A 12,597-nucleotide genomic window follows, 5' to 3' on the forward strand; every position below is an offset into this window, starting at 1 on the left:
CAACACTGGAACCTGGTGGTACAGTGGTTAAGGGCTCAGCTGCTAACCAAAAGATCAGCAGTTCGAATCCGGTAGCTGCTCCTTGGAAACCCTATGGGGCAGATCTACTCTGTCCTATAGAGTCACTATAAGTCAGAATTTCCTTGAGGGCAAAGAATTTGGTCTTTTTTGGTTTAATGCTGACACTATTCTCACTCTCAATGAAACATTCTTTTGACCTCGTCCACTAGGGCATGTGTCCCACATAAATCCCCCAAGTCACTCTGCACTTCTTTTGTCATATCCATCTATATTTATGGACTTCCCTCTCATCTACTTCACCCTGTAATATGCAAGTTCTTTAAACAGTGAAACTGCTCTTCCCTGTTATACATTCAGGACATGACCTCAGACCTGGGACATAGTATGTGCTGAATTAGTATTTTTGGAATATGCACAAGGAGACTGGCACAGGAATGGAAGCATGAAGAATGATGCACAAAGTGAGTGTTGCTTTATGTTCAAACATGATTGACAACCCCAGGCAATCTCATGGAAAAGGCTGTGCCCTGAAAAATTGAATGTGGTTGATTATACATTCCAAGGAGGAGGCCAGCTGTGCCAAGGGCTCATGATTTTCCAGACATCTAGTCTTTCCACTATGTTAGCCCTCCCCAAAACATGCATTCACCTGTGGCAATTGAAATTACAAGTAGCAGGCTTAGATTTACTCCTATACAAAGATCTCCTCACCTCTCCTTGAAGTGAATCTTATAGAAAGTCTTTTTGATTCCATCAATCAAGTTGATCCAAGATAAAAATAATTGGGTCCTCTGAGGACAGGAGAAACTTGAAGACCCGAGTCTCCTCTTTCCTAGTCAGGCATCCCCAGGGCTTCACATGACATAATTTCTCACCCCTTTCCTGCCTGTTGTTCCTCCTTGGACCTATGTGATGGGTGGCTTTGTTGGGCAGATCCAGACAACCATTCCTAACCTGTGTCTTAGCACAGGATTTCCATGGGTAGACTCAGAGAGAACCAGCTTTGTGTCCAGCCTTATACCACAGAGGCTCTTGTGGTTGCAGTTTTAGTAGAGGTTATGGTTGAGGTAATGGAAGGTTTGTAGTCATTGAGAGTGAAGAAGGTACTAAATGCATACGGGCCTCTCCTCTCTGGGTATTTAAGTTAGTCATCTAAGCTTCTGAGGTTTAACTGAAAAAGAGCACATGTGAAAAGCTTGTTTCTACAGGCCTTCCGGTGTTGTTGCTGTTGTTCTCTTAGTCCCAAGAAAGATTCCTAATAGCAACAGCAAGAAAAACTGCACCCTCTCTCTTCTTCTTTGATACCTTAGCCCTGACCCTGCCTCCTCAAGTAAACAGAACTGGTACTTCCTAATAAAGCAGAAGTAACACATTTGCTGTCTTCCTCCTTACAATCTCCAGCTCATGGGGCTGAAGACTCTAAGAAGAGATATATCATTTTGGTCATCAGTCACCCCCCATGTTAGCCTACAATATCAATGTCTGTGAAAACAAAGATGGATTCTGTATCTGATAAAATAGAAGTCCTTCTCAAAACTCTCCTAGAGACTGAGCACCATCTGCACAAAGACATGAAGTATCCTGATGTGCTCAGCACTGTAAGTTCAGTGTTGCCGGGCCGTAGTGTGAAAGGGAGAGAATGCAGAGAAGGGAGCTAGAGAGACACGCATCAATTGGACCATCAAGGACCTTGCATATCATGCTAAGAAGTTTGGTCTTCATTTTGTAGGACACACAAAGCCAGAGAAAGATTTTAATCAGGGAGAGTGAAATTTGCAATTGAGAGCTCCCTTTACATACTGTGGACAACAGAAAATGTGAGGCTGGAGACAGAGAGAGTTTAGAGAGCTATCATCAAAATCTGTGTGAGAACTGACAAAGATCAACAAAGGCAGCATAAGTGGGAATGGCGAGAACAGAACAGAATCCAGGACCGTGGAATATATAGTAAAATTGGACCCTGACACAATCTACTTTGATTGTGCCAATACCACTACACAGGTCTCAAAATGTATGTGTCAGGGGACAGCCCCAGCAACGAAAGACCCTCCCTGTGCATCCTGGCAGATAATCCAAAGAACTGACACATAGCCCTTTCCAGATTCATACATTCAGGGAAACTTACTGACACGGCCAAGCAGCTGCTCTCCAGTGACGGCTGGCTGAAATATTTTCCACGACCAACGAGTAAGACACTCAAGCTTATAAACCATTCCAGCAAGGACCAAGGCTCTTTGTTTTTCTCCCACTCCCTTGGGTAGTCAGTGTTCCCAGGACTTCACTTCCAGACCCAGATGTTTTCCTTCTTGTTGCTAAGGCATTCCTCAGCCTTGGCCACTGGCCCAGTCATGCCACTCCCGGCCTTGTACCTTAGCCTGAGTCCATCCCGAATTCATCCCCAGCGTGCTTTGGGGAAGAGGAAAGCTGACTCCATTAGGGAGGGGATGCATATAGCTGAATAGCATTACCCTACAATGAGATATTCATTGCCATCAAGTCGATTCCAACTCATAGGGTTCCCATAGGACGCGGTAGAACTGCCCTTGAGGTTTCCAAGGCAGCAATCTTTATGGAAGCAGACTGCCATATCTTTCTCCTACAAAGAGGCTGGTGGGTTAGAACTGCTGAACTTTTGATTAGTAGCTGAGCACTTAATCACTGCAACACCAGGGCTCCTTATATGAGATATACAGAACCATAATAACCATACTATATCCAGTGATGTGAAGAGACAAATAAGTGATCCTTTTTCATGAAAAAAAAAAAAGCCTCAATTATGTAGGGTATATTTGAAAATTACATTGAGTTATTTTGATATTAGTATCATGTGACTTGGTTTTACAACTGTTTAGTAATGAGAGATTAAGGGTGGACATTGGCTGCTACTATGCTACTGACAGAATAATTTATTGCTCTTAGATTGCTGAAATTGAAAAAACAAGTTCTGGATTGTGTCTTCTACTGAACACATCATTTTTGGGTATTTACTATGCGCCAGACACTTGGTTAGGTGCTGGATAAGCAATGGAGGAAAAGTCAAGAAAGATTCCTGTCCTCAGGGATCTTACATTCTTATGGGAAATATAAGCCAAAATAATATAAAATGAAAAATAAATAAAATTATTAGAAATTATAATAATGTTTTTTGTATTTTACCTATTCCACTGTCATGTGGACCAAAAACTATCTATGTCTTGCCCCATAATAATATTAAAAAAAAAAAATTAAGAACATTCAACCAAAATTACATCTTATTCAATTGTGTATTTGCTAAGGATGATATGCAGATTTTTTAAAATACACTGGCCTAATGTTTCCCAAGTCATCTTAAACACAATATTCAAGTCTGAGCACAGATGATTCCATGGTCCTATAAGCATAGGAGGAAACCCTGGTGGTGTAGTGGTTAAGTGCTATGGCTGTTAACCAAGAGGTTTGCAGTCCGAATCCACCAGGCTCTCCTTGGAAACTCTATGGGGCAGTTCTGCTCTATCCTATAGGGTCTCTACAAGTCGGAATTGACTTGATGGCAGTGGGTTTTTTATAAGCATAGGAAAAGCTGTATTCCAAATCACCATCTTGTAGCTCTGAGCAGTCACTTGGAAAAAGAAGAATCGGTGTTACATTTCAACAAACAATATCACTAGGAAACTTCATCTAACATAACAATTAACATCTACCAAAAAGAGTTTACTCCTCCCACCAGTTGGGGAACAAGAGTGTTAGCCTGTTGAAGGGTCACCATTAGTATTCTTTGAAACATTTGGATTCACAGGAGGACCCCTTAGTTCAAAGCACTCAATGCAAAGCCTGGGCTGTATTGCTGTAGCTTTATCTATTTTTAAAAAGCAGTTTGGGAATTGCTGTCTCCAAGCTCCACCCCAGTTGTGCCTTGACAGACCTGCCCCTTCATCCTGTAGCACACAGGAGTACATGAGAAATGTTGTACAGCAAAGCAAGAAAGGGATGGGTATGAACCAGGGGCAGATTAACCAATAAGCAAGGTACACATGGGCTTAACTGAGTTTACTCACTAATCTATAGAGCACAATTTCACCTGTTTTTCACTACAACAGGTGAAACCCTCATGGCTTAGTGATTAAGGGCTACAGCTGCTAAACAAAAGGTCAGCAGTTTAAATTCACCAGGTGCTTCTACTCTGTCCTATAGGGTCTCTGAGATGGAATCCACTCAAGGGCAAAGGGCTTAGTTTCTTTTTGGTTATATTGGTGTTAAAAATAAATAAATAAAAGCAACACAATGATTACATTAAGAGTCAGACTAGTGGTTACCTCTAGTGGTGAAGGAAACACAGGGTCTTTTGAAGGATTGGTAATATTCTCTTTCTTGACTTTGGGTTTACTTACATGAGTGCTCGACTTAGAATTATTCAACATGTAAGCTCAAGTTTATCAAATTTCTGAGTATGGTGGTAATGTTTCATGAAAAAAAATTGATAATGTTTCTTTGTTTTCCTTAAGGACAGAAAGGAAAAAAACAACCTGTCAACAATATTACACTAGAGTCCTTTTCAAGAGCTTACCATTAATGACACTCAAGTCATTCTGCGTAGCCTTGGCTAAATTCTACCCTTCAACATTCTTTTTAGAGTTTAGCCACAACAAGTACAAAATTCCCTATGCAGTTTTGCTAGCTATAATTTGTGGAGAATTAATCGATTAGATTTCCCCTTAAGACAGGAAAACTAATAGACTTACTTTTCATTTGGTCACCCCTCGAAATAAACTTTTATTTTGTAAGAGTTTTAACTTATTCCTCAGTTTTTTCCATCTCTTTTGGAAAAATCTTTGAACAACCATATATGTACTTATAGTCAAAATGCTACACAAAAGAAAATACATATGATAGTAGAGTATTAATATAAAATTTTAGGCATTTGACCATCAGCATAACATAGTTGTCAAACCTTGGAAGAATACCAAAACCATTACTATGTCCTACAGGCCCAACCTCTCTAACCTCATTTGCTGACAGTCTCATCCTGATAGCAGTTTTTTTTTTTTTTTTTTTTTTTGCTGTTACTTTTCTCTGCTTTGGTACCTGCTGTTTCCTCTTACTGGAACAATCTATCCTAGATATACCCATGGCTCACTCTTCAGTTCTCTCTACCCAAAAATCACTTTGGGAGAAGCTCTCTAAACAAGGTTCTCTCATGTACACCTCATATGTATCACTCTTAGCTCTCCTCCATGCCCCTATGCAGAACTGTCATTTCTCCTACTTAAGGACAAAGCCTCTGCTTGGTCACCAGTATCTGTATCTACAGCATGTAAAATACTGCCCAACACATAACTGGCAAATAGAAAACATTTGTGAATTAGTTAACTAATCTCCATGAGTATACTGAGCTGAAGACATTTTTCCCCACATTTTACAAATGAAGAAACAGTACCTGAGATAGCTGAAGTAACTTCTGAGGGCCACACAACCAGGGTGCTCTTGAAATGGGCTTAAAACCACTATAATAATTATTTGATAAACCCAACCCAAAAGACACATATCAAGCAAGACTGAAAACTGTGATGGAAAAATCTGAATCTAAGACTTCAATTGATATGCTGGACATTCATCTGATGTAGCTGAAGGAAGAGTGTAAAAAAGCAAAATGAAAACAAAAGCAATGTAGGCTCAACCACAAAACACGTATTTTATTGAAGAAGCAGAAAAAGGACACAACTCTTTATTGGATAGAGATCACTGCCTAAATTAGATCACAGATAGACGCCAAAGAGATATCAGGCAAAGCTTCAATGCAAGAATGTAGACCTTGATCTAGGCCCTCATTTTCCAGCAACATGGTATCAGCTTTAGGAGCTAAGCCTTTTCTCTGTCAGCTCTCATCTCAGGAGAAAGTTTAGGAAGATGCAGTCTGTCACCATGGCTGAGAGAAAAGGATGGAGTACAGAGACTGGGAAGAGCCATTGAATCTCATCATTTCATGATTCTGATGAATTCTGATGTTGTTACTTGATTTTGGGTACACACTTCTGCTGGCAGGGTTGGGGTGGCAACACAGGAGGGCATTTCTGCTGGCATGGCTGAGGAGGGCAATACACAGGTGGACATGGCTGAGGAGGGCACTGCACAGGTAAGCATGGCTCTGGGCACCTTGGAGGTGGACATGGTTCTGGGCACTTCAGAGGTGGGCATGGCTCAGGACACTTTGGGGTTGGACATGGATCTGGGCACTTTGGAGGTGGGCATGGCTCAGGGCACTTAGGTGGGCACACCACAGGAGGTGGCAGGCAGGGCTGCTTGCACTGCTGTTGATGGTAAGACAGCTTTTCTGGGTCTCTAGGAATCTGAAAAATAAACAGATGACAATGTTTACTGTAACTGACACTCTTGTGGCCCAAGCTAGTCACTATCCTTTAATGAGCTCAGTCAATATTCCTCTAGTTTCCAACAAAATCTTCATAACTGTGTAGCTTTTCCCTCTTCCCTTTTAACATCATTTCCTGTTATGGATTGAATTATGTTTCTCAAAATATGTGTTGGAATTCTAACCCCTACACCTGTAGTGAAAACCCTGGTGGAGTAGTGGTTAAAAGCTACAGGTGGTAACCAGAAGTTGGCAGTTTGAATGCAGCAGGTGGTCCTTGGAAATTCAGTGGGGTAATTCTACTCTGTCCTATAGGGTCACTAGGAGTCTGAATCCACTCAACGGCAACCGGTCACACCTATGGCCGTAATCCTATTCGAAAATAGAGTTTTCTTTGTCATGTTAATTAAAGCACACCTGAGTGGAATGGGTTCTAAATCTTATCACTTCCGAGTTATAAAAGAGATCAGATTAGACACAGAGATGCATACACAGGGGAAGATAGACAGTATCTGCGGATCATCTACAAGTCAAGCAATCAAGGAACACCCAGACATACCGACAAGGAAGGAATTGACAGAACCAAGACACTGATTTGGATTCTTAGCCTCCAGATCTGGGAGAATATAAATTTCTTTTCTTTAAGTCTACCTACTTGTGGTATTTTTGTTATGGCAGACTAGGAAACTAAGACACTTCTCATCATCTCTTATTCTTTTTTGGAATCTTTCTCATTCTGCTATTTCTAAAAATAAAAATAGATCCTATATTAAGGCAGCACTAAGATGTGGCTGAATTTAAATGTTACCCAGAGTAAGGATACCCAACATGCTAAACTTCTGAGCAATCCCAAAACAAATTGCTACCAATATCATCTCCATGAGACCCTGACTGAAAGTTTGACTGATCTTGCCTTGAGTTCTTCAGGAAGAATTGCAAACACTCGGATGTAGCTCTAATGGCTAGTACCCAGAAAAGCAAATGTCTGGAAACAAACTAATATATGAGACAGGACTTCATTTCTTATTCCTTGTTCTTCTTCCTATAAGATTATCCCTTTAACTTCATTTCCCATGTGAAACTCAAGACAGCTCACCAAAGAGCAGCTAAAATGTCAAATAATTATACCTGCCTTCCACAAAATTTATCATCTTGATTTATAAAGCTTAAGCATTATTTTCTGAAAGAAAAGTCCTTTCTACCTCCATATGAAATCCTTATACTGTCCAATTGTCCAAAAATGCCTTGCAAATATTGCACTCACCGCAGTCTCAAAGCCAGTGCCCAGATGAGAGTCAGCAGTATGGCAGCAGGGTGGTGGGGTATCCTTTTATAAGGGCCAGCCAGCCCTTTACAAGGTGAAGTGGGATGATACACTGATTTCTCAACCAAAATGCCATCTGCATGCAATTCCAAAAATGAATTGTCACACTCATGCTGATTATCACAAAACTTCCTTTTCCACCATCCTCCTTACCTGGGCAAGTGCGCAGTGATGTGTTCAAGACTTTGTCTTAGAAGGTGGAGCCAGTGTCATGTGGCACATGAGGAATATGGGAGTTCTCTAACTGGATGATGGTAGACAGTTGCCTTTCCCATCTCCCCAGCTCCCCAGGTTCTTTGTATATAAAATTTCCTTCCCCATTCACCCTCTTGCCCAGAATCTAGTTTTGTACCTGGGATGCAGCAACTATGGTTTGCCAAGTCTGGCATCTGAACACATTTTACACCTCACCCAAAACTTTTATTTTTAGTACGTTTCTCTCTTTCTACAGCCTTTGGTCATTAGGCTTCTTTTTTTGATCACTAGTAGGCTTTAACAAGGCCAATATCATCTCTCAGATATCTAGGCCATAAGAGTCACATGCTAGGGCTTTCCCTATGGTTCCAGTTTGTACAGATTACATACTAGTCTGTGTCTATGGCCCTCATGACAATTAGCCACTATGGTCTACTGGAAACCCAAATTACTTTTCTCCCATTATGTTAAGCAACAATTCAATATCTGGGTTGCATCCATGTAGACTCCTACGTGTCTCTCAGTTTGTTGTACTGTGGGGGCTTGTGTGTTGCTGTGATGCTGGAAGCTATGCCACCAGTATTCAGATACCAGCAGGGTCACCCATGGAGGACAGGTTTCAGCTGAGCTTCCAGACTAAGACAGACTAGGAAGAAGGACCCAGCAGTTTACTTCTGAAAAGTATTAGCCAGTGAAAACCTTATGAACGGCAGCAGAACATTGTCTAATATAGTGCTGGAAGATGAGCCCCCCAGGCTGGAAGGCACTGAAAAGATGACTGGGGAAGAGCTGCCTCTTCAGAGTAGAGTCGACCTTAATGACATGAATGGAGTAAAGCTTCCGGGACCTTCATGTGCTGATGTGGCATGACTCAAAATATGAAGAAACAGCTGCAAACATCCATTAATAATCAGAACCTGGAATGTACCAAGTATGAATCTAGAAAAACTGGAAATCGTCCAAAATGAAATGGAATGTATAAACATTGATATCCTAGGCATTAGTGATCTGAAATGGACTGCTATTGGCCATTTTGAACCAGACAATCATATAGTCTACTATGCTGGGAAAGACAACTTGAAGAGGAATGGCGTTGCATTCATTGTCAAAAAGAACATTTCAAGATCTATCCTGAAGTACAACGCTGTCAGTGATAGGATAATATCCATAGGCCTACAAGGAAGATCAGTTAATATGACTATTATTCAAATTTATGCACCAACCACTAGGGCCAAAGATGAAGAAATAGAAGATTTTTACAAGCTGCTACAGTCTGAAATTGGTCAAACATGCAATCAAGATACATTCATAATTACTGGTGATTGGAATGCAAAAGTTGGAAACAAAGAAGAAGGATCAGTAGTTGGAAAATATGGCCTTGGTGATAGAAACAATGCTAGAGATCGAATGATAGAATTTTGCAAGACCAACGACTTCTTCATTGCAAATACCTTCTTTCACCAACATAAATGGTGACTATACACATGGGCCTCGCCAGATGAAACACATAGAAATCAGATTGACTACATCTGTGGAGAAAGACGATGGAAAAGCTCAATATCAACAGTCAGAACAAGGCCAGGGGGCTACTGTGGAACAGACCATCAATTGCTCATATGCGAGTTCAAGCTGAAACTGAAGAAAATCAGACGAAGTTCACGAGAGCCAAAATATGACCTTGAATATATCCCACCTGAATTTAGAGACCATCGCAAGAATAGATTTGATGCTTTGAACACTAGTGACCGCAGACCAGACGAGTTGTGGAATGACATCAAAGACATCATCCATGAAGAAAGCAAGAGGTCACTGAAAAGACAGGAAAGAAGAAAAGACCAAGATGGATGTCAGAGGAGACTCTGAAACTTACTCTTGAGCGTCGGGCAGCTAAAGCAAAAGGAAGAATTGATGAAGTAAAAGAACTGAACAGAAGATTTCAAAGGGCCTCTCGAGAAGACAAAGCATTGTCATGACATGTGCAAAGAGCTGGAGATGGAAAACCAAAAGGGGTGAACATGCTCAGCATTTCTCAAGCTGAAAGAACTGAAGAAAAAATTCAAGCCTCGAGTTGCAATAGCAAAGGATTCCATGGGGAAAATATTAAATGATGGAGGAAGCATCAAAAGAAGATGAAAGGAATACACAGAGTCATTATAAAACCAAAAAAAAAAAAAAAAAGAAACCCAGTGCCGTCGACTCGATTCCAACTCATAGCGACCCTATAGGACAGAGTAGAACTGCCCCGTAGAGTTTCCAAGGAGCACCTGTCAGATTACCAAAAAGAATTAGTCGATATTCAACCATTTCAAGAGGTGGCATATGATCAGGAACCAATGGTACTGAAGGAAGAAGTCCAAGCTTCTCTGAAAGCATTGGCGAAAAACAAGGCTCCAGGAATTGATGGAATATCGATTGAGATGTTTCAGTAAACGGATGCAGCATGGGAGGTGCTCACTCGTCTATGCCAAGAAACATGGAAGACAGCTTCCTGGCCAACTGACTGGAAGAGATCCATATTTATGCCTATTCCCAAGAAAGGTGATCCGACCGAATGTGGAAATTATAGAACAATATCGTTAATATCACACACAAGCACAATTTTGCTGAAGATCATTCAAAAACGGCTGCTGCAGTATATCAACAGGGAACTGCCAGAAATTCAGGCTGGTTTCAGAAGAGGACATGGAACCAGGGATATCCTTGCTGATGTCAGATGGATCCTGGCTGAAAGCAGAGAATACCAGAAGGATGTTTACCTGTGTTTTATTGACTATGCAAAGGCATTTGACTGTGTGGATCATAACAAACCATGGATAACACTGCAAAGAATGGGAATTCCAGAATGCTTAATTGTGCTCATGAGGGACCTTTACATGGATCAAGAGGCAGTTGTTCAGATAGAACAAGGGCATACTGATTGGTTTAAAGTCAGGAAAGGTGTGCATCAGGGTTGTATTCTTTCACCATACCTGTTTAATCTTTATGTTAAACAAATAATATGAGAACCTGGACTATATGAAGAAGAACAGGGCATCAGGATTGGAGGAAGACTCATTAACAACCTATGTTATAAAGATGACACAACCTTGCTTGCTGAAAGTGAAGAGGACTTGAAGCACTTACTAATGAAGATCAAAGACCACAGCCTTCAGTATGGATTACACCTCAACATAAAGAAAACAAAAATCCTCACAACTGGACCAATGAGCAACATCATGATAAACAGAGAAAGGATTGAAGTTGTCAGGGATTTCCTTTTACTTGGATCCACAATCAATAGCCATGGAAGCAGCAGTCAAGAAATCAATAGATGCATTGCATTGGGCAAATCTGCTGCAAAGGACCTCTTCAAAGTGTTGAAGAACAAAGATGAACCCTGAAGACTAAGGTGCGCCTGACCCAAGCCATGGTATTTTCAATCGCATCATAAGCATGTGAAAGCTGGACAACGAATAAGAAGACCGAAGAAGAGTTGATGCCTTTGAATTGTGGTGTTGGCAAAGAATATTGAATATACCATGGACTGCCAAAAGAACGAACAAATCTGTCTTGGAAGAAGTGTGGCCAGAGCATTCCTTAGAAGCAAGGATGGTGAGACTGTGTCTTACGTACTTTGGACATGTTCTCAGGAGGGATCAGTCCCTGGAGAAGGACATCATGCTTTGCATAGTACAGGGTCAGCGGAAAAGAGAAAGACCCTCAACAAGTTGGATTGACATAGTGGTTGCAACAATAAGCTCAAGCATAACAAGGATTGTGAGGATGTCACAGGACCGGGCAGTGTTTCGTACTGTTGTGCCTAGGGTCATTATGAGTCGGAACTGAATCGACGGCACCTAACAACAACATCCATGTAAATGCTTTTGCATTCATACTCCCCAAATGTTTGGTTCTTATTTCCACTACATAATTTAATCCAGTTGTCTTCCTGTTTGTTATTCAATGTTTAAGTAGCATTTAGGGCTAAATGGCCTTAATTTTTTAAGCTCCTAGGTCTTATTTTCATCAGCCCTAAGTTAGAAATAACAATAATATTACCTCAAAAGGTTGATGTAAAAAAAAATAAATGAGAAAATGTATCTAAATGCCTGACATGATACAATTATATACTTTCTTCTCAAGAACTATTTACGATGTAAAAAATAATCATTCATAATTATTAAACAGCAGTCACAAAAATGTACAGATAAAGATTATCACTATTTAATGTGAGGCAGTGGCAGATTCTAAAGCATTTTATCAGGCACCAATTTGAAAACATCCTCAATGTCTACAACTTCTTTCCAGTAAGAATACTCCTCCCAAACTTCTGGCAGAGGGATTCAATGCCTATGACTTTCTCCAAAAGATCTCAACTGGGGTACATCAGTGGAGAAAAAAAAATTAAGAGAAAATAAAATATTTTGTTGTGACTGTCTATGAGAGGGATTCCTTAAGGGCAAGTGTAACTTAGCCTCATGAATCAAAAATTAAACAATTGCTTTGGGGGTGCACTGTTCTCTCTCATGGTATCCAGGAAGGACAGCATGGGGCCAGCTGTTTCTCCATAGCACTACCAGACAGGGAACAGATTTCAACAGACTAGTAATCTTGTTTGCAATTAGCAAACTGATTCCTTTCAGTGGTGCCAGAAGGAACAGGGATGTCTTTGCAACACGTGAAGTACTCATACAATATGCTATTTCATATTGAAACTGTAGGTTTAGAAGTGGCA

Source organism: Loxodonta africana, chromosome 3, assembly GCF_030014295.1.
Source record: "Loxodonta africana isolate mLoxAfr1 chromosome 3, mLoxAfr1.hap2, whole genome shotgun sequence".
Classification (NCBI taxonomy): Eukaryota; Metazoa; Chordata; class Mammalia; order Proboscidea; family Elephantidae; genus Loxodonta; species Loxodonta africana.